Here is a 23623-nt window from a genome sequence, read left to right on the forward strand (position 1 = left end):
CTAGTGTATTCGATGTATTCACATCTGACTCTAATAGTCAGAACATGTCATATTTCACTTTGTGTCATAAACATCTAGCATATTGTCTTGCACAGAGTAGATATTCAATAACTGTTTGCCAAATTTATGAATGAATGAACAGGTTAAGGTTGGAGAAGAAGAAAATCTGACCCAAGGCACGGCATTCTTGTGGAAAGGTTTGCGATCAGGACAACGGCTAAAACCAGCTGTGCACTTCTCAGAAAGAGAGGAGTGGAATGTAAGGGGAGAGAGCAGAGAGAGCTTGAGGAGAGAGGGAATAAATGTTCTGCTGGAGGAGCGGAATTGGTGCCTGGCTTCCCTGCTAATCTATAATAGATAATTTAGCAAAATCAGATTTTTAGATGACTTTTATCTAAGAATTAAATACATGTGTATTTGTTACAGAAAATTTGGAAGTCACAGAAAATCACAAGGAAGAAAATATTATCTCATTACCAAAAAAAGCAAAACAAAACAAAACTTTCTTAAGATCTAGGATGAAGCTCAAGCTCAGATCAACAAAATTGAATTATAGTATAACATTATTTTGAGACATGCCTTTCTTTATTTAATGATGAGCTATAATCATTTTTCCATGTCATTTTATATTCTTACATGTGATTTTTAATAATTGCAGTGCATTCTATTGTATGCTACTCCAACTTTGTTTGATCATTAATTATTATTGGATATTAGGCTGTTTAAAATTTTTTGCCACTTTAAGTAACATCGTGATGAATGTACACATACTTATGAAATTTCTAGGTCAAAGGGTTTGTACATTCTGATGATTTTGATTTGCTACTTGTCTTTTAGAAAGATGATATCAGTTTGTACTTCAGTCAACAGTATATGAGAGTGATAATTTTCACTCATTCTCATCAATTGGATTCTAAAAAAAAATCTGGGCTATTTGGGAGATAAAAAAAAATGGTATCTCTTTAATTTCAATTTTTTTGTTATTAATGATGTTAGAAATGTATTATTAGGTTTTTGGCCATTTGTATTTTTCCTTTACAAAATGTCCTTTGTTCATTTGTATTGGGCTATCTATATTGAGTTTACTGATGAAGACGTAATGAGGTTTGATTCCCAAACTATCTTTTGAAACACACATTAGTGCTCTTAAAGTGGTTAATGATAAATAATCATAAATACAGATGTTCTAAATCTAAAAATTTAGGTGTCAATAAATCCTTAAAACTAGATGGCAGCCATTCTAGTCTTGGTAGTTCTCAGAAGTGAGATTATAGAACTTTTTTTTTTTTTAAAGATTTTATTTATTTATTTGCGAGAGAGAGAATGAGAGACAGAGAGCAGGAGAGGGAGGAGGGTCAGAGGGAGAAGCAGACTCTGTGCCGAGCAGGGAGCCCGATGCGGGACTCGATCCCGGGACTCCAGGATCATGACCTGAGCCGAAGGCAGTCGCTTAACCAACTGAGCCACCCAGGCGCCCAGAACTTTTTTTTTTTAAAGGAATTTTTTTTTTAAAGATTTTTATTTATTTATTTATTTGACAGAGAGAGATTTGACAGCGAGAGAGGGAACACAAGCAGGAGGAGTGGGAGAGGGAGAAGCAGGCTTCTCGCGGAACAGGGAGCCCGAAGTGGGGCTTGATCCTAGGACCCTGGGATCATGACCCGAGCCGAAGGCAGACGCTTAAGGACTGAGCCACCCAGGTGCCCCAAGATTACAGAACTTTTGACCAATTAATTGTTTCCCTCTCATCTGTGTTCCCAGAATATATTTTGAATCACACCATATGCAATTATTCTTAATTGTGTTTTGACCATAGGTTTTGGATTCAAAAAGAGCTGGGTTAGAATGCTTGCTCTACTTTCAATAGTTTTGTGAATTTGGAATTCAACTTCCCTGAACTTAAGTTAGTTTTATTTTTTGTCACAGATTGGGTTAACGAACAATTGGGTTAATGATATCTTTGACATTGGATTAGTGTTTAGGTGAGATATGATAGAAAAGGAGTCTAGGTCAATACTTAGAACATAGAAGATATGCTGTAATGAACCTAACAATCAGTAGTATTTCCTGATTGTTTACTACATATGATCTGAACAAGAAAAAAAAAAATAATAATGCATAAGCTTTGACAAAATTCTGCCTAATCCTACCAAGGGAGAGTATATCTTGCCGGCTCGGTTCCTGGCTCCATGTATAAGCCTGGGAAGTTCGTGAGAGCAACTGAATGGAGATCAGACAAAAAGGTACTGAAGACAGACCTCCATGAGGCTGTGAGGCACCTGAGCCTCTGACTGAAATAAGCAGGCAAGACCTTCCGACTCCACAGCCCGTGCTCTTGCCAGATTTAATATATTTTAAACCAAACTTACTATATATTTCCTAGACTGAGTTCCCTTCCCAATAATCTAGTTTCTGTGGATTCATCTCTATTTCCACCCTCTTAATTAATTTATCATCCTGTTGGGCTTTCTGAAATGTTTTGTTAGAATCTCCCTTTTCTTGTTCCCATTTCCGCTGCCTAGTCTAGGCCCTCATCAGTTTTGATTTGGGCAATCGTAGCTGCCTGCAGGTGGGTGGCTCTGTCTTTAGCGTCTCCCAAATGCAGTCCCTCCATGACAGGCTTCCTCATCATCTACCTCAAATCCAAGTCCTCTTGTTCTCTTGAAGGCCTGCCATTTTGTTACTGGACTCAGGTCCTTGGACCCAGCAATGGTAGAAACGAGGCTGCACCCAGTATTTAAAAGCACAGGCAAGGCTTTACTGGGGCAACAGCTGCAGCTGAAGGGACACACAGACAAAGGTATCAGACTGACTCCCCGAACAACAGCCAGCAAAAGTTTTAAAGGAGCCCAGGTGAGAAAGGAGCCACATTTAAGCATGTAGGGATGGAGACACACCCGGAATTGGGGGCACGCACAGGCGCAGTTAACACAACATGCTTCTTCATACGTCGTTTGTTTCATTTTCCTGTTAAGTATCCACTTCTGGGCATTTGTTTTAATAATGAGGGTAAAGGTCAGTAAAAAGTCACATTTGGCAGCCATCTTGTCTTGGACTCGTTTGAAGAGTCTAGCCTTGCATCTTGGCTGGTGCTTTGCTCTGCAAGAAAAAGCGATGACAGCCAGCAGGTTGTTCTACAAGAAAAGTGGTAACAGCCACCAGGGAGTGTCCTGGGTGCATAGGGGCTTGTTGAGTGTCTCAGTATTTATGTATTCAGTCATACTTTCTCATGCTATCCAGTGTGCCCTTTCTGTCCTGCAGAACATGAATCATGCTTACTTTTGATGCCCCTGGTGCTCTTCCTTCTGCTCAGAGCAGCCTGTCAAAATCCTGACCACCTCTCAAGGCTTCGCTTGAGGTCTTTCTCCATGAGGCTTTCTCAGATTTGTGGCTTACTTTTCTGAATTTCTGTTCCCGGATAATAACAGCATTTAGGGCTAATGGTTTTGTGTGTGTTGGTTTTCTCTCTGCAGCCCTGCTGTGGAAACTCTGGAGGAAATGCTCATCTACACCCATCTGTAGCTTGCCCAGTGCCTGGCCCGGGTCTGACCCACATACCTTGTAACAATGACTTGTGACTAGGATATGACTACAGTGGGGCAGCCACAGGGTGGCCACAGCAGGGCCATGGATGTCAGGGCCCCTTCTGCCTCTGAGCCTTCATTTGCTGCTGGGAACCCTTCCTCCCTCCAGCACTTCCTGTACAGTCCTTGATGATCAGATGAGCTTTCTTTCCAACCACAGCTTTTTCTCTTTTTCTCTCCTGAAGATTTTTCCAGTGTATTTTGACCTCTAGCCTTCCTGCTTTGCACAGCACAAATCGTCAACTCTATCCTTTTTGACACTTAACCTTATCCCATCGGTGATAGCTACATCAGCGCTTCATGTTTGGTGACCCCTGAGAATTTTCTGCTTTGAGAAGCCTGGGGCCTGTTTTCAGGCTGAGGTGGCTCCTTCTGTTTCCTTTCTTCCACTCCCAGGCCCTAGGGGGAACTCAGCCTTTATTTCGTCTTTGCAATAACCTCTACCGACTTTATTTCTTGGGTTCTACTACTAAGGCTTACTTGAGGAGTCAGCCCCTCATAGAATACAAACAAGCATATAGTTCCTTTAAATTTTTAGGGTTCAGCTAATAACTAAAGGGAATATGAAGTTGGGGGAAAATACAAGGGATGCTACATAGATATACAAAAAAAGCTACACAAGTATAAGAAATAATATAATTATTATGCTTATAATATTTTATTTATCATTTCTGATATTTTTTACTAGCTGGGGCCCAGAAAGCCTACTTGTCTCTAGCATTTCTCTTGTACTTGAATAATTGAGTTACTTGCACAACAGTTTGCTATGTATGAGGAACAGGGATAGGAGCTTGGGATGGACAGATGGATAAGACAAAATTCCTGCCATTAACCTATAAATATGCTCAAGTTCTTGTGTTGGAAAAAATACCAAATGCTCCCTAAACTTCCTCATTTCTTCAGAACTTCCAACCCAGGTCCTAAAGTCCCATTTTTCCTTGGGGCTCTTTGGTCCTTAAAGTATGATTATGGGGAAATAGTGGACTCTAACTAGTGTTTTATGGCTACAACTTCATCATAACTATAAAATGATGGAACTGGCATTTTTAATAAGAATGGTGGAAGTTACACATGGACATGAGATTTCTCATTCTAAGTAGTTCTCTTGGGAGTCTACATATCTATTTCACTGATGTTGCTCTTGCTAAAAACGCTTTTTAGCATCTTTTTAGATATTGTTTTCAAACCAATTTGATTGCCATTTAGGCAAATTATCCCCAACACATTTTAGCTGCACTTAATTTTGTGTCCTAAATAGTAGACTCTAGCTTAATCAAAAACTTTTTTTTTTTTTTCAGACTCAGCTTAGAATAACTTTTGGCCATTTCCAAAAAATATACATACATACCCCCAGATAGTAAAGATTTGGCACTTTGGGGTAGATCTCCCACAAAATGTGTTTCTGGTTCTAAAAACAGATCCTCATTTGAAATTCTCAGTAGGTTCTGAACAAGGACAGAATGATTAAAATTTGTGTAAATCTTCCCAGAAGGGCCACATTGACTGACAATCATGAGCTAGGCTGGGTTACCTAAAAACAGACTTTGAGATGTAAAGTTGCTTGCAGAGTATGTCCTGGGCAACGCTCTTGGGAGATACAGTATAGAGAAGTGAGAAACGAAGGATTGGGTAGAGGAAAGAAACTGACCCTTAGTGCAATTGTTGCATGGATATAAGGATTAAGGATTCTAAAAGTCATATACCCTGAATATCACTCAAAGTGTACAAAAGACCAAGACAATTTAGTAAGGAATGCTGCTCCATGAATACAATATAAACTGATCTGCCGGTAAGCTTCTCATTTGATATATGGAGGTCTACTAATACAGATTGAATTATGCCATCTAATAAAATGGCCAAAAAGGGCATCCAGTTAGGGAATCCCAATGTAATTTAAATTTCCTAAATAGATTGCAATTTTATTATAATTACAGGGATTATTTCTTAGCTTCTCTACTTAATTTAAGTTGGTCCGATTTCATTGTTTGAAGTATATTTTGACTAACATTGAATTTACACTAGCAGGTTTATGTGAAGAAAGGAGAAAGGAATCTATGCTAATCAATTCAATTGGGCTCAATCATGCCTGGAATAAGGGGCTGCTGAACTCCTGCCTTAGAGTTAGCATTTCAGTAAAATCCTCAGCCTGACTAAAGCTTGTTATTTCTCTGTACAAATAATAGCTGAATGAATAAATGAATAAATAAATAAGTGTATGTTATTTTACTAGCTCCAATTTACTTGCAAACAAGAAAGAGGACCATGGAAGGTCAGCCTATACCTTTAGGCTGAACAGATGGGATGCTCTCTTAGGACCAGGCTGGCTAAATGAGCGTAGAGGAGCCTTAGTCCCTAAATCTGATACATCAGGGTGCTGTCTTGTTTGCAAGCCCTTCCACCAAGTCCTACAAATCCTTTATCAAGTCCCCTTCCAGCTAAGTCCCCTGTGCTTCCACATATGTGCATATACCTCTCTTGTAACACTTAGGTATCAGTGTGTCTGTTTATCTCCCCACTGAATTCTAAGCTACTCAATGGAAGCAACATCCAACTACCCTAATCAGATGATAGGGATTTTAATATTTTCACTTTAAAAATAATGATAAGGAAACACTAGAACTTACTCAAAGTCTCACACCTACTTAGAGATGGAGCCAAGATTCAAACTTAGGACATTGTAACTCTCCTTATCCTGGTCTGTGGAGGGCTGTGTCCTAATCATGTCTGTATCTCCAGTATGAACAGAATACCTGACACATAAAAGGACCCATAACAGATAATTTTCAGCTATTCAAGTAATTGAGAGTTCCCTGTAATAGACTCAGCCACCTCAAGGAATATAATTGGCGATAGCTACACAGGATTTCCTCTCCATCTGAAACTGTATGCCACACAAACAATCCAGCATATTCTCTGGCCTTGTTGTTCTAATTTCTGAGACATAGGCACTATTACTGACTGTCAGGAAGTATCTTTCCAACCTGTAACAGGATCCCTTCTTTTTCCCTAGAGTTAGAAATCCCAGTGGAGAGACCTCTTTTGGGAGAAGGGGGCAGGAAAAAAATGTAACTATACATTTGGTAGGTACCAGAATTCCACTTGACCTTTCAAATCATTCATTTAGCTTTTCTTTTGTCCCATTTGCCCATGGGGGCTATCACCAATGACGATCATGTTAATAATCATCCCTGGCACATTGCTGGAAGAGCACGTGGATAGGGAATATTAACATTAATTCTCTGGTGTAGACTTTGCTATCTACTAATGAGTAGATAGGCCGATGGAGCTGGGTCCAAGATGAAGAGAAACACAAAATGAAGAGAAGCACTTGTTCTGAGGGACAAGTCATTACCCAAACTATTGGCACCCTCAAGGACTCCCAAATTCACCTGTTCTTATCAGGGTCACTGAAGACCTTGAAAAGAATCTTCCAAAGCTTGAATGGACCCACCTGCATAGAGTAGTCAACTGGTCTACCAAATTGTGGTAATGTCCCAAGGTAGAGAGCAGCTAATTTGATTTCCCATTGGAATAAGGATCCTTGGGTTGCAGATCACATTGGTGCACTGGTTTTTCTGTTAGTCTCCTAAAGGTCATGTTGCACTTAGTTTAGTTTTCTATTTCATTATCATTGTGTTTTCTGCTGCTTAGGCAACAAAATTTTGTGATGGCTTTCTGATTGGCTCTGTAAGGCTAATGGAAATCTCTGGGTATCTGTTGGTTTTTCTGGCACCATTTGCCACATAACCTTGCACAACCCCAGTCCCTTCTAGAGTTATTATGCCACTCCATTTGCACTGCCCCACATTGTGTCTGTCACAGTGTCTGGATTCTATGCCTAATCTTTTGGTGTGTGGAGGAGAATGAGGGTTGAACTGAGATAAAGGATATATTGCAAAGACATGGGAGTTAGCATATAGCAATTCCTGAATGACCTTTCAGGACTTTTTAATATTTCTTGCCTTTTAAGTTGAAGGAAACACCCTGAGGTATAAGAATGAACATGATGCACTAACAGAGCATCCCATATTGGAAGAAAATGCATGTTTATCTTGAAGAGAGCAATGGAAACCACAATAAAAAAATCAACAAAGACCTTATATCCATTTTCAATGGCTGTTGTCACAAATTATCACAAACTTAGTGACGTAAAACAAGAGAGGTTTTTTTTAATCTGATTGTGCTAGAGGCCAGAATTCTGAAATAGGACTTACAGAGCTAACATCAAGGTATTGGCAGAGCCTTGTTCCTTCTGAAGGCTCTGTGGGAGAATCCATTCCTCTCCTTTCTTAGCTTTAAGAGGCAGCCCATATTCCTTGGCTCATGGCCGCATCCATTCGAACTGTGCTTCTATCATCACATCTGCTTCTCTATTTCTATTCCTCCTGCTTCCCTTGTGATTACACTGGGCTCACCCAGATAATCCAAAGTAATCTCCCTACCTCAAGATCTTACGTAAGTACATCTGCAAAGTACATTTTGTCATGTCAGATGACACTTACAGGTTCTGGGGATTAGGACATGGATATCTTCAGGAGGTCATTTGTTCTGCCTATCGCAAATACTATTGCTTCTGGTGTTGAAAAAAAGATTTATTTGAGTTGATAAGAAACATGACCCTGTGCATTCCAAAAGACAGAATGCACGTCATTAATAAAGCACTCAGTCACTTCAGCCTGCTTCCCTCTTTTCTTTTTTTTTTTTGCTTCCCTCTCTTCTGCTCCTTACTTGTCCATCTGCTTCAGCTACCAACCATACATTGACATTTCATTCATACACACGCTTGTATATTTTTCCTTCTTTCCTTACCTATGGATGGTACTTAAGCACTTACACCTGTCCTGTGCATGTGTCTACACACGAACATACAAACCCAACAGAGACATCATTACAGGGGCAAAAGTAAACTCCCTTCTGAAACAGTTTCCTGGTAACATCTGTGGTAGCTGAGTGCTCATTTAGCTTGGGATTTCTCACCTTGGAAATTGTTTAGGTAGGAAATAGCCATCTTGCATCCTCACGATCTCTCTGAGAGCATCATGAGATTAGGTTCAAATTTCTGGAATTTTCTGACTATAGTGTACTACAGTGAGCCTTCCATGTCTGGAATACCTACATCTTGTCTGCCTCCACCTTTTATTTCATGGCTCCAGGCAGAATAGGAGCTGGCTAAAATCTCATATAATTTGTTTTTCATATAACAAAGTTTAAAGCTCTGATTACATTGACGCTACAAAAAATAAAAATCAACACACACATACACACAGATGAAAATATTCTAGTAATGTAAGTAGTAATGGTGCATTTCAGTTGAATGATTCATAGGAATTATCAGGAAGGAGCACAAATGTGAATCTTTCATCTTTTAAAGGTTCTTTATGTTTTTCCTTAAGGGAAACAGTTTGCTTTTGCCAAGTAGTCTTTTATTTCCTTTTTACTTTAGGGTCTATAGGATGTACATAATTTACAGTTTTCAAGATATTCATTGTTTATTCTGCATGAAAGTGATATAGTGGTACCATACATTTTAATTGATGATGTAGAGTTAATCACTTTTTTGTTTCAGCAACCAAACTATTAATTTCCAAAGTGGTTCCTCGTTCATAACTGTAATTTTAGGTTATTAAAATGAAATTATTCACAAAATTAGTTTCCAAAAGACTAAATATTAATTTTGCATTTTCTCAATAATTAGGGTTCTTTGGAACGTTTATGGTACAGAATAGTATGAAATGGAACACCATGTGGTCTTGTGAATTCTCTATTATTGAAGAGTCTTTCCTGAAGCAGAGGCTTCGGAAAATTTATGACTTTGTGATCAATTGCTTGGGGCTATTCTTTGGTTTTCCCTTATACAAAGCTAAGAGCACTGTTTTTATGTGTTTGGTTTTTTTTTTAGAATAATAATTTGGGCAGGCTCTTGAGGAGAAAATTGCAATAATAATTCATGATTGCAATATGCTTTAGGAAAACGGAAGACTGAAAAATAGATTTCTTGTGTTCGCCAACAGATTCATTGAAACCTGAAAGACAGTCCTGGAGTGTGGTCTACCGTCAAAGATGATTCACCTGCAGATCATTTAGAATGCTCCGAGGTTTGTGCTCTGATGGGGTAAGAATTGAGTGGTAAGATAGCATAGAGCTGGAACTGCCTCATTTTGTTTGGGAGAGCTAAGGAAAGCTTCACAGAAGTGGTCTTTGAAATGTCTTCGTGTCTTTGTGCTTTTCCAGACAGGGATATTACTGTGGGAGGGCCAGCCAACCAGAGGGGAGAGATGGGCCATGTTTTCTCATATAGATCATAAAACTGCTACTGGCCTGATAAAGAAGTGATACAAGTCTTTAAATATATAGACATATTTTGAGAGTCTCATTCTCCTCAAAGTGGAGCAGCTGATAAGCTTTGGCCTGGTTTTGCTGGCAGATTCATCACTTATAGGTAGTAATGAAAGAAAAATGTTAGTGAAATAGCTTGTCCAATTTAAAACGTTTTCTGACTTTGCAGGAGAAATTTATCAGATGATTTGATGACTACTGCTTTGCTCAGTGATAAACCACAGGCTTGAATGTCATCTATATCAGTTCAAATCCACGATATGCCATTTACCCGCTGAATTACTTTGAACGAGTTACTTAACTTCTTTGGGTCACAAGACTTTTATTCATGTGATAAGGAAAATGTTCATTCATATCACATAGAATTGCTGTCAGGTTTGCAGAAGAGAGTGCTTATAAAGTACTTGGCACATAGTAGGACCCCGAGTATTTGTTGTTATTATGATTAAAAATAACTTTAAAAAGGTATCAATGAACAAAGCCTGCATAGACCCGTCTTGCTATGCTATATTCCTCATGAACCTTACCTTATTTTACAACCTAGATGTCTGGCATAAAAAGGAGGAACTGTCTTTGAGGAGTTGGAATCAATTACGTGTTAACAAGACCAACATGTATCTGGAATTTTAACCCTTCTGCCATTAATTAATCTGGGAACTCTGGTAATAAAATTTAGGGTTTTTTTCTTTTAAAACTAGCTATGGATTGCATCTAAATTTACATTAAGTAGGCTATCAAAATCTTCTGCTTTTATTACAAAAAACTTGTGTAGTGGAGAGAGACAGTTTAAATGCATAAGGAGTAAGGTAGAATAATGATTTGGTGCATATATTCTGATCATTACTATTTCCTTTCTCCTGGCTCCCCTGCGATAAATGTGCTGTCTTTTTAAACTTCATTAACAAGAGATTACAGATTTTAATGAGGTACAATAATTTTACCTTAATTTTAGAGCAATACATTCCAAGAATCTGGTCTTCCTGAGTTATTTTCCCTGAAATAACCTCATGATTCAGAAAAGTTCTTTAAGAATTGAAGTACTGTATAGTGTTAGTACAAAATGCATTAATATTTTAATTCTCATGATAGAGGTCATTAAACCTTTAATATTGCAAATGAAACAGCAGACAATTGTGGTCTTATGCAAAAACCAAATTCTTTTGACCAACTTTAAAAATTGTCACAGGAATTGAGATCTTCGTAGCAGTGTGTGTGGCTTAGTGGATAACACACTAGGAAAATCTGGCAACCAGTGTTTAACCAGATCTAAGTGCCTAAATTGACTGGGCTATAATTCAAGAATGTATTTGGACCATTTTAACATTTTATGAAAAATCACATCAACAATGAGTAGGTTTCAATACTGAAAATGGCAGCTGTCCAATTCAGAGACCACCATGGACAAAATCCTGGCCTTTCTTTCACAGGTTTGGCACATAATCTTTGTAACATTGATGTTTTTTTTTTTCCCTTTCTGATCGTGTTTCATATCCAGTGATATTTTTTTTAAAATTTTATTGTGTTATGTTAATCACCATACATTACATCATTAGTTTTTGATGTAGTGTTCCATGATTCACTGTTTGCGTATAACACCCAGTGCTCCATTCAATACGTGCCCTCTTTAATACCCATCACCAGGCTAACTCATCCCCCCACCCTCCTCCCCTCTAGAACCCTCAGTTTGTTTCTCAGAGTCCATAGTCTTTCATTGTTCGTCTCCCCCTCCGATATCCCCCCCTTCATTTTCCCTTCCTGCTATCTTCTTCTTCTTCTTTTTAAACATATAATGTATTATTTGTTTCAGAGGTACAGGTCTGTGATTCATCAGTCTCACATAATTCACAGTGCTCACCATAGCACATACCCTCCCCAATGTCTATCACCTCACCCACCCCCCACCACTCCAGCAACCCTCAGTTTGTTTCCTGAGATTAAGAATTCCTCATATCAGTGAGGTCATATGACACATGTCTTTCTTGGATTGACTTATTTCGCTCAGCATAATACCCTCCAGTTCCATCCATGTCACTTCTCGGCCTTTTGGCTAAGATCAAGTGTAGTATCTGTTCTTAACAGTTTAATATCTGATATGTCCTCTATTCAGTGATATTTTTAAACCTCTGAATTTGGGGTATGATAATCTACTGAAGCAATTAAGTAAACAGATTATACAAGTTTATGCAAAATCCATTTCCAAAGTTCAAGAAAGAGCCAAAAGACTTTCCTGGAACGGTCTTGGGTTTAGAAGGAACTTCTAAGTAGGGAACAGAAATTTTCCCCAAGAGAAATTGTCCTTTAAAACTGTCAAAAATAAACAAACAACAACAATTATTCTCTAGTTCTCGCTTCTCCAAACACTAATAGTTTTCCAGATTGGTCCTGTGGGATACAAGAAGCCTCTGCATTTTCTCTAAGTAAGAATTTTTGGATTTAACTTCATACTTGTAATTTTTTTCCTGTCTCATCATGTTATCAATTACACCCTGAGACATTTTTCAGCTTCTGTTTAATCGATTTCCACAGCATTCTGTAGAGACTATCACTGGTCATCAATTCCTTCAGAGTTTAATTTTTTTTTTTTTGGCAAGGGAAGATGAGTGGGACAGGACAGCATTTTGACATATTTCATTATGACTCCTTCATTCGATATTACTTTATATCCAGCTGATCCAAGAGTTGAAGATGTGATATTTCTGGCTTTTTTGTGTGTGTATATCACACCAATGTACTAGCTCAGAGAAAGGGCACAATTAAGATAATAATAATAAAAAAAGAATTAGTAGATTCGGTTATCTCCTTCTCAGCTAATTTGTTGGCCCTCAGGGAGTTTACCTGTGGAGAAATTATGTGGCAAATTGCTTTAGAATAATCCTGCTAGAGTCCAAAATGGATTTGTTCTCCACCTACTTCCCTCCCACCCAGCCTGAGGAGCTTTTTGTGTCCTGTGACTTCAAGGGCATCCATTCTCTGAAACTATTTCCTGCCTGTGCCAGGAGGTATAATACAGAAGGAGCTCTTATTGGAAAGGGCAAGAGATTTGCAGTTAGGTAAGCTGGAATTTCCTTGATTTCCTCATGGTTGAAATGAGTGTTGAGGAGGAAAAATATTTTTGTACCTTCTTAGTTCAGTACCTGAGGACTGCAAATTAAATAAGAAAGGACAGATCAATAGGAGAAAAGGAACACACTTCTTATAATTTTTTTCATGCACAGGGGTTACAGAAAAGAAATGAAACTCAAAAAAAATTAGATTCAGGTGCTCATATACCCACTTAATGAAAGGACGATTTGGGTTTCAAGGGACAATGAATTGGAGGTAATAACTAGGAAATATATTGGGGAAACTAATGGAGGATAAAAATTATTTTAGTGAGGTCTGTTTATGCAAACTCATCTTGGTGTCAGTTCCCCATCTTCAATGATAAGGGTTGATCCTCTCTACCTGGAATGGGGGTGGGGGAAGAAGGAAGTGAGGGGGGCTGCAGAGGGAGGCACCTCCCTCAAAGGGAAATTTATACCCTGAATTTAGGCAGACAAGGGGAGAGCAGAGCACTCTTTCTCTATTAATTCTCAATTGCTTTCAGTTCAAAATAATCGTTATGCCAAAGTGGCATACTTTGCATTGACATATTCCCCACATCTTTTCACTCTTGGCTCAGAGAACTTTTTTCCAAAGTTCTTGTCTGGGTCCCTCATTTCTATTATCCATTTTACCAGATAGAATCTTACCCTTCCTACCCTACTTATATCCATAATTGAACTTGACTTTCTTTTTCTTATCTGTCTTTGCTGGCCTTGATGTATGGTCTCAAACCACTCCTGACCAACTGGACTCCTAGCCCTAACTCTGGTACCAGTTCACTTCTCCAACTGTCATTCAATGTAGATTAAAGTTAAGGTCCCAGGGATGCATCTTATAAAGCATCTTCATCTGAGATGGTATTATCACCTACTGACAACTTCTCAGTGAATACGAATTAACAAGAAAGAAATCTCTTCTGTATTTTATCCTTCATGTTAAGATACTTTTGAAAATCATGTGACATATAATGTGTCATCAGTTTTTATCACCAGTGTTGGCTTTTTCTATCAAATAGTTTTCAACTCATGAGATCACGTTCAGTTCCCTCTTAACTTCTTCATAATGAGTTATGATTAAGTCCTCTCAAATTTTCTTCCAAGTATTTCTTACTTTAGGCATTTCTTTCCTGTCCGAGATCATCCCTACCTATTTAGATTCTGTAATCTCCCTATTCCAATCTGCCAAATTGATCTGAATATACTATTTTTGCATTTTACTATTCTCCTCAAATACTTCCAATGGCCCTTTATGATCTAAGAGATAAAACCAAAATTGTTATTTGGGCATTTAAAATATTTTGCAACCTATATCCTTCTGCTATCTACCTCTATCCTTCTCATACACTATGCTTTCAAAAGAATTCTTTAACAAAAACTGATCAGTCTTCTTCTTCTTTTTTTTTAAAGAGAGAGAGTGTGAGTGGGGGAGGGGCAGAGGGTGAGAGAGAGAGAATCTTAAGCAGACTCCAGACCCACTGCAGAGCCAGATGGCCCTGAGATGGCCCTGAGATCACGACCTGAGCGGAAACCAAGAGTTGGACGCTTAAACGACTGAGCCACCCTGATTAGGCTTCTTTAGCCACAGTTCACAAAAAACCTACATGGCACCCAGCCTTTGCATCACATGACATTCCTGGCATTTCATTTCCATTCTTTCTTCCAACCTTAAATCAAGCATTTGCTGAGCATACCTCCTGGTTGGTCTGAAACATGCACAGTTTATGCCTGTTGTCTCAGTGTATTTAGTAAGAGTTCCCTCTTTGTCATTCAAAAGTGTCCCATTTTGGCAGAGAAATGATATGGTCACTCTACTTATGAATCTTTCCTTTTCCATCCCAAACTACAGTGACTACTTCCCTCTACAATCCGGTGAAATTTTCTGTGTAAAGAACTGCTTTAGCACATAGTATATGCCATAATAAAATGTGCCTACTATGTCCAAGGCACTATCTTTACTTTAATCTATAATCTAGTAAATCAATTTTTTACATAAGAAAAAAATAGAAAGAGTGGTTTTAAATAACCTGTCCAGAGGCAGTTGTAGAAGAACTTTGATTTCAAGTTTGAGCCATCTGTCTTCAGGGTCTCTGCTTGATCCCCCAAGCCCAGGCCTATGGTTCCATGAAGGACAGGGCCTGTCCTTGATGGTGGGGGGATTTATGGAGAGTTTCTTGTTGAAGGAGGACTTAATCTATGTCCATGTTGAGGTAAGCCTCCATATCTATAATCCAAAGGAAATATGGCACTTGTTACCTTACTAAATTTGAAGGCTGCTTCAGAGTGAACCCTTCCTTTCTAAAATGATGGGTATTGGCTAGCTCAGTTACTTCTTCTCAAGTCCATGCCTGAGATGAACACGGGCCCTGCCTTTCTTGAAGCTTCAGGCCAGGCTTCAGGGAGCTTTGCTGGAACTACAAATACATTCCTCCAGTTCTAAGGCTCCATCTTTTTTTTTTTTTTTTTTTTTAAGATTTTATTTATTTATTTGGCAGAGAGAGAGTGCAAAAGCAGGGGGAGTGGCAGGCAGAGGGAGAGGAAGAAGCAGACCCCGCTGAGCAGGGAGCCCAATGTGGGGCTCGATCCCAGGACCCTGGGATCATGACCTGAGCCGAAGGCAGATGCTTAACCGACTAAGCCACCCAGGTGCCCCTAAGGCTCCATCTTTTGCTTCACTTTTTGCAGCCTCTGTTGAATCAGTGGTGGTGGTGGCGGAGGCGGTGGTGGTGGCCATGGACTCAACACCTGAAGTGTCATTCATTTGTTAAGAATTTTTTTCTTCTTTTTAAATTTCATTGCTATGCCCACAAGGGTTTCAGATTTATAAAACAGACCCACCTATACCTCATCGGAAATTACTTATTTTAGAGTTTGCTGAGGAATACAACCATGTCAGTTGAAGAACTTATGTATTGCATAAGCTCATCTAAAAAAAACACTGCTGAAAGATGTTTGCAGGGAGCAATTGTCTTATTATACAAACTCTGCATGTAAGTTGAAATAATCCTCTTCTCTTCAAATGGAGGTGGACAAGGCTATTAACTTTCTGTTGTCCTTATGTCCCTTCACCTATCCTTTTAAAATTTTTATTAGGTGCTTTAATATGTGGGTTGAAATCAATAGAGGACAGCTATTAAAAATTATTGGCCGGCTGTGGCTCCTCACTAAATATTAAACAGCTTGGCAAATTAGCACATACCTCCAGGCGTTAGACCTGGGAGAAATAATGGTCTAGGCAAATAAACACTATAATCCAAATAGAAAATATGGCCAGCATGCTGCTTTGGGTTTCCTTTGGCTGTTATTATTCACCATTAACATTATTCTGTTTTTTTGCTTTTATTAGTGTGAGGAGGTGGGATGGGGAGCATTAATTGTTGGAAGGACCCCTTGTAAGGATGTATTATATCAGCTAGATATCAGAGCAGCTTGGGAGAACTAGGAAACAGATGTAGAAAATTGCTTATTACAGCTCTGAATTTAGTGCCTGTGAGAGATGGGCAATTTCACTGGGTGCTGTATGCCTTGTATTCTAGAAGGACAGGTAGATAACCTGTTAAGGCAAACAATCTGAGGAAGATTGTCAACCGAGAAGCTTAGGGCAGAGGTAGGGCTGTGTAGGGAGAAAAGTTATTTTCCCAGGTGAATGATGAAAAAAGCACAGAGTGAGGCTGATTCTGTGGATATATACTGGAAGCTGGAAGATTCAGGAGGAAGGAGTAGTTCTGAGATAAGAATGGGGTCGTCAGAGATGAGGGCGAGATAGGAAATATCCAGAAGTTAGAAGAATTTTGTTTCGGATCAAAATTCCTTTACATATCATGTCTGTTCTAAGTTTCAATATGCCGCAAGTCAGTGTTTTAAATCTGATTACTAATGAGCACAGTCCAACGGTGCACCCCTATATTTTTCTGATTATGAAAAGTCAAGAAGAAACGGTATCTTTTGGGTCCACAGGTGCAAAATGAAAAATGTGCGGTCAGCTCTTCTGTCTCCTCTCCAACCACTGCCCCATCTTTGCTAACCTAACCTGGGCGTTGAACCTAAGGTTACATTTTGTACCACCTATTTTACTCAGGAAAGAATTTTTATGTTTATATTTTGCTTTATAACTACTAACCATACTTACAAAAGTTATTGAGACTAAACGCTAACTAGATGATAGCTTGTAGGGCATTTCCCATTTGGAGATTCTTAAGTTTTTGTGCATTTTTGTGGTCAAATGAATTATATTAAAAAGTTTTTCTTAGAAAGTTATATGAGAGAGACTATTTGGTTTTGCACATGAATAATTTGGCTGAACATGAGAGTTTTGGCTCATGTCATTTTCCTCTCAGTGGTTGCACTTGTACTGCTCTGTTACCAGCTAGCCTTTCATGTGGCCAATGAGAGCTCTGAGGCCCATTTAATTTTTTACCATTTGCATAATTTTGTTGTCATGTATCATGCTTCTGTTTTCTTGCTTAAGCATAAACTTTCCTATACAGTACATATATTTTTCCTATCATATAAATAATGAAGGATGGCTGTAAGGTGCTGGGAATAAACCAGAGTTCCAGAAAAGTATAGAAACCCTACCATGTGAAGGAAGAACGGATGGAGAAGGATGGCCATGCATGATACCAGGTACAAGGAGACCCAGCATTACACTGCACAATGATAAACTAGCCAAGTGTCCCAAGAAGAAAACCGAGCACCCAGAACAGTTCTCCTATTCCTGGGAGGTAAGTCTTCTGGATGATTCTATTGATTACAGTGAAAAAATAATGATACACAATGAGAAATAATGATACACAATAAAGTAATTATAAAACTGAGGCCAGATACCCTATACCAAAAAGAGAAGAACATTTAGGTAGAAAGGGGGAAGTGCTCAGAATAGAGTAGGAGGTGGAGAAGGCTGGGGGGGCGGGGAGGGTAGACAAAGAAAGAACTGTATTTCTGTTGGTACGAACGTCAGATGCTCTACCTTGTCATCAAGTCTCCACTAGATCAGTCCAGAGGCAAGAACTCTTGGGACACTTGGGTGGCTCAGTCAGTGAAGCATCTGCCTTCAGCTCAGGTCATGATCCAGGGTCCTGGGATCGAGTCCTGCATCGGACTCCTTGCTCAGCGGGGAACCTCCCTCTGCCTGCCGCTACCCCTGCTTGCGCTCTCTATCTCTCTGACAACTAAATAAATAAAATCTTAAAAAAAAAAGAAAACAGAGGCAAGAACTCTTGAGTGGAAGCTGTTCAGTTGTGTTGATTAGTTATTAGGAAAGAGGAAGAACCATATATGGGTTACCTAAAAGTACCCTTTCTGGTAGAATTGGAGGTCTTTTAGCAGTAAACTTTATGGTTCCTCATTTCTAGCCAAAACACAGTTTGGAGACAGGTCAACATCTTAGGTATTTTTAAAATCTTTTTATTTAGGATATTTTGAGATATATCTATATGCATAATCAATGGTCAAATTCCTTCAATTTGTAAACTTACTTTTTCTAAAATTTCAACTGGGACACATTTTCTTCAGTTACATCTCTGGTTATTAGTTCTGTTCATTTATTCTTCCTTCCTTGATTTTTCTATTTACCATGTTCTCTCTCTTTTTGTTCACTTATTTGTCTCTTTATTCATTATTCCCCTGCTTTATGGGAGAGCATGTTGAACTTTAATTCCAGTATCTAATTTAAATTATATTAGAATGCTTTCTTATCTCAACATGTTCCCAGTTTTTCTCATCATGTTATCTTCATATGTTATATATATTTATATGTTATATATATATATTTTCCTTTATGGTTTTCTGTCCCTTTTTCATGGAATCTGATATTTTTGCACTGAAACATAAAATAGTCTCTCTTAAATTGGATTTTTTCCTTATTACATTATTATCAGAAATGTATCATCCCACTGAGTCTTCTAGTCCCTGTATTAATCAGGATAGGCTAAGCTAACTTGCAATAGCAAACAATTCAAAATTTTTTGGCTCATAAAAAAATTTGCTTCTAATTTCAGTGGCTTAGAAAGCTCATGAAAAGTTTGCTGCTGGTAGGATATTTCTTAAGGGTGCTTGTCCTCCATGGGGGTACTCAGCAATCTGGGGCCTCCTTTTTTTTAAGATTTATTTATTTATCTTAGAAAGAGAGAGAACAGGGGGCAGAGGGAGAGGGAAAAGGAGAGGAACAGACTCCCCACTGAGCACAGAGCCTGCTGCGGGGCTTAATCCCCTGACCCATGATATCATGAGCTGAGCCAAAATCAAGAGTCTGAGGCTCAACTAACTGAGCCACCAAGCACCCCAATCCAGACCTTTTTGATCTTGTTCTGCTGTCTCAGTGTTCAACCTTCACAGCCTCTGATCTCTCTGTGGAGGGGTAAGAATTCGGACCTGCTCTTGGGCCACTTCCGCTCACAACCCCTTTGGCCAGAACCAGTCACATAACCTTGCCTGACTGCAAGGTGTGCCTAGGAAGAAGAGAGGGGACAGCTGGATGGTGGTGATCACGAATAATGCCTACCACAGAGATAACAAAAAGAAGACTGGTCACATAAGTTTGGAAAACACCGTGTTGACCAAAATTCTCTAGGTCTCCTCATGTTATGAATTCTCAGTGCCTTTATTCCACTGACATTGTTATGAATGGCCAAAATAGAGATATGGCAGGCCACCCGTCTTTCCTGTACTTACATAAATTTTCCTCATGCAGGGCCCACAGCTCTGCAGAGCATATTTGGGAGATGTTCTTCTTTCTTTGTAGGAATTGGTTCCCTGCACTGAATCCAGGATTCAGGGATCTCAGGGTGGGCAAAACTTTCCCTAAAGATATTTATCTCTGTTTAGGTATATCTCAGGTTAAACAGGCACCACACAATGCCCATGGCCATGGTGCCTGCTTGTTTATACACGACAGGTGTGAAACAGGTGGGCCCTGCACTTCAGCGGGAAGTACAGAAAATTGTCTTCAAAACCCCTAGCCTAATCTTTTTATATTTTTCATGACTTAGTGGTATCATTTCAGTTCAGAGAGGAGGGAGGACGGTCATGCGGGAGAGGAAAGCAAAAGGAGCATGTCTTCTTGAAATGTAAGCCACCCAAGGACTGAATTATGTCCTCCCCAAATAAGTATGTTGAAGCATATGTGACTATATTTGGAGATAGGACTTTAGGAGGTAATTAAGGTTAAATAAGGCCATAAAGGGGAGTGGGTCTAATCCAATAGAGTTGATGGTCTTATAAGTTGATGGCCTCTCTCTCTCTCTTTTTTCCTCTTTCTCTTAGCTGTGCTCAGAGGATAGACCATATGGGGACTGCAATGAAAGGCAGCAGTTTGCAAGCCAGGGAGAGAACTCTCACCAGCACCTAACCCCTGCTGCATGTGCATGCTGGTCTCCCAGCCTCCAGAACTATGAGAAATAAATTTCTGTGGTCTAAGCCCCCCAGTCTGTGGCATTTGGTGACGGCAGCCCAGGCAGACTAATACAGAGGTCGAGCCCGTTTTAGCCTCTCCCCAGGGCTAAGAAATCTGGTTCTGTGGCATCGTCAGCATCTTCAGCGGCTGAGGACTGCATTGCATTGTTCGTGCTTGAGTAGCCCTGGCCTCATCCAAGTTCAGCGGTAGGATGGAGCCCATATTACTGAAGCTCAAGTTTACTCTGACCCATGTTCCCTGCACAAGGAAGCGGCCACTATCTGCAGCACTTCAACAGCAGGGCAGGTGGCCGAGAGAATGGTGCCAGATCTGGTGCTGGGGCTGTAGGTGGAGGGAATTCCCGAGCAAACTGCGCCCTAAGGACACGGTGAAGAAAAGGACTCTGAAGAGAAGAGTTCCTCCAATGTCAGAAATACAACTTGACTTGTGATAGAGTACGTGAGGTTTTCAGGGTGTCTGCATGGCCGAGGTTACACTTTATCAGGGAAGCTGTCAAAACTGATTACAGATGTTGGAGACTTTAAAAAGTTAGAAAAGAAAACTGATTAAAAATAAAGTTTTATTTGCTTGTATTAAAAAATACGGAGAACAGTCATTGATGTGGTGACTTAGCGTTTATGCCTTCTTGCCATGTAGCAAAATATTATGTATCTCAACAAATTGGTGTCAAATTAACTATGCAAGCTGCCATTGATTAAACTTCACACTTCATCTCATGGTTCACAATTTAAAAACTTGGAGTGAACATTGATGTGTATCATTCATTTTGTCACCGATTCACAGCGTTTTGTCTTCCAAGTTCTGCATTTATAGCATTTGCTTTGTCTTCCCAGATACACCAGAAGGAAAGAAAGGTCACATCCTTCTTTTATATTACTGAATACCTAGCAGATTCTCAATAAATATACATTGAATAAACAAAATAACATGTATAAATAAAAATCAACTTTATTATTTGTACTAAATTTATTTTATAAATAAGATTTTAAAATCCATCTTTTAACTGTCAAAATAGAAAAAAAAAATTAATAGAAATATTTTTGGAATGAGAGCATCAGAAGGAACTTTGGATGCTATGCAGTCCAGGCCCTAGATTGTGGATTGAATGGTACTTTTAAGCCAGTTAGTTGGTTAAGATGAAAAGTAAGTAATTTAGAAATAATTGTGGTCAGCTCTCCTAATGTCTTACCAGAACAACAGATTTGCAGATCTCAATGAGATCATTCTCCATGGGCTTTGAATAGTATCCCATTAAATACCTTTTTTATGCATTTGTCAAATTCTTTTGGAATGAATCTTTATCTTTATGCTTTCAGGAAACTTCATTCATGCCTCACTTGTAGCCATTATGTCTTTTTATTATTATTATATTGTATTTATTTATTTATTTATTTATTTTTATGTGGGCTCCATGCCCAGGGTGGAACCCAAGGAGGGGCTTGAACTCACAACCTGAGCTGAGATCAGGAATAGGACCCTTAACTGACTGAACCACCCAGGCTCCCTTTTAATGATATCTTTTTATGAGAATGCAAACATCTTGACAAAATTTGAACTCCTTCAGGACAAAGGTTGCATTTACAGATCTGCTTTCTTCTGGGGGTTGACTCTTGTAGCAAGTGTCCTGGCATAAGCAAGATCATCTCAGGTTTTTAAATTTGGTGACTAGTATCTCTTCCTTATTATGATATTTTTAATCTGAAAACAGAAGTGAGTTATGAAATAGAATTAATTTTAATTTTTAAAAAATATACATATAATATTTGGTAAAATGGATTTTACTTTGAGATATACATGCATATGAGATGTACATGTAATATATCCATAATATACATGAGAATCATGGGTTTTATACCTGTAAAATTTTAGATTTGTAGTATTTTATTTCTTGTATATTTTACCTTTTCTGAGTGGCCATTTTTATGAAATGTCAAGGTTTTCTGTCCATTTTCAGAAGTCTATTTTTTTCTTCATATTTAAATTCCAGGTTTTAGTCCCATTTTAGATATTCTACTTCTTGTATCCTCTGTTACAGTCTCCTGCTCAGAATGTCTTTGCTGGCCATTCCTATTGTTGACATCCAAGTTCAAAGTCATCTCAGCAGAACCAGTCCCTATCTCTCATCTCTAAACAAAACAAAACAAAACAAATAAAAACTAATGCAAACAAAAAAAAGGTCACATTTACACTACTCTATCACATAGCCTTATGCTATTTTCTTTATCCATGAAAAATATGAGATCACCTTATTAATATCCTTGTTTCTTTGTTTCTTCTTAATGTCCCCCCCACCCCCACCCCACTAGAATGCAAAGCTCCATGTGAGACAGGTCTCTGTCTGTCTCTCTGGTTTCAAGGAAGAACCTCAGAGCCCAGAGTAGATAGTGCCTGTGGCGCTGCAAGCCTTGAATAAGTGTTGTTAAGTGAAAGGAGTATAAAATCATGTTCCCCAAATGTCAATGAATCTAAGGGAAATGTTTGAATTTATGATGAAGAATGGGTTATCATAAGTGATAAACCGACCTAAGATGAGGGCCAGCCTCTACTGAAATCCTATTAAAATAAATGAAAGGCTGAGGGCCACTGGGGGTGGCAGCTCTCATTCTAGGCCTCCTTCTTACCTCAGCCAGAAGCCCTAAACACAATCTCTCCCCCATAGCTCATTTTTCCTATAATCCTTTTTGATGGAATTCCTTGCTTCATCCCAGGCCAGCTACATTTCTTTCATGGCTGGGCTGATTGCCAATGGCCCAGACAAAGGCAGAAACTCAAGTGGAATACTTTGTTCTGGGACGGCTTTGACCTTCTAGCTGCTCGATCTTCCAGAAGAACGACAGTCTGTGCTTGATGTGGAGGCGAAGAGGTGTTTCCACATCCCAATAGCATGTCTGAGATGGAGCAGGGGAGATCCTTAAGCAGTCTGGGGGAGGAACGGGTCTTCCTGGAATCCGGGGAATGCTAGAGCTTCTCCAATTGTACACTCACTCTTAAGTGGCTCAGATAAACACAATTTTATTAACTCATGCTTGTATTTCTTTTCCCAGTTAGGACTGACTTTCAGGATTCTCTGAGGGATAATGACAGAAAGATCATTCTGTTCAACCTTTTACTTAGGCATCTGCCTGGCATAAAGCCGTGATCAGAAGCAGCTAATTCCTCTGACTTAAGCAATGCTGAAATAAAGGCCATTTGAAGTCATCCAGTTGGAA

The 23623-nt window shown here is 39.1% G+C and overlaps 1 non-coding gene across 1 annotated transcript; it reads left to right on the forward strand.

The window, feature by feature from the left end:
- The first annotated feature begins 11947 nt into the window (after nt 1–11947).
- LOC118009733 lies at nt 11948–12132 on the forward strand. The gene has a single exon (XR_004679016.1). It is a non-coding gene; the product is annotated as a U2 spliceosomal RNA (small nuclear RNA).
- Nucleotides 12133–23623: the final 11491 nt, after the last annotated feature.

Source organism: Mirounga leonina, unplaced genomic scaffold, assembly GCF_011800145.1.
Source record: "Mirounga leonina isolate KUSES-001 unplaced genomic scaffold, KU_Mleo_1.0 Mir_127, whole genome shotgun sequence".
In the NCBI taxonomy this organism is placed as follows: domain Eukaryota; kingdom Metazoa; phylum Chordata; class Mammalia; order Carnivora; family Phocidae; genus Mirounga; species Mirounga leonina.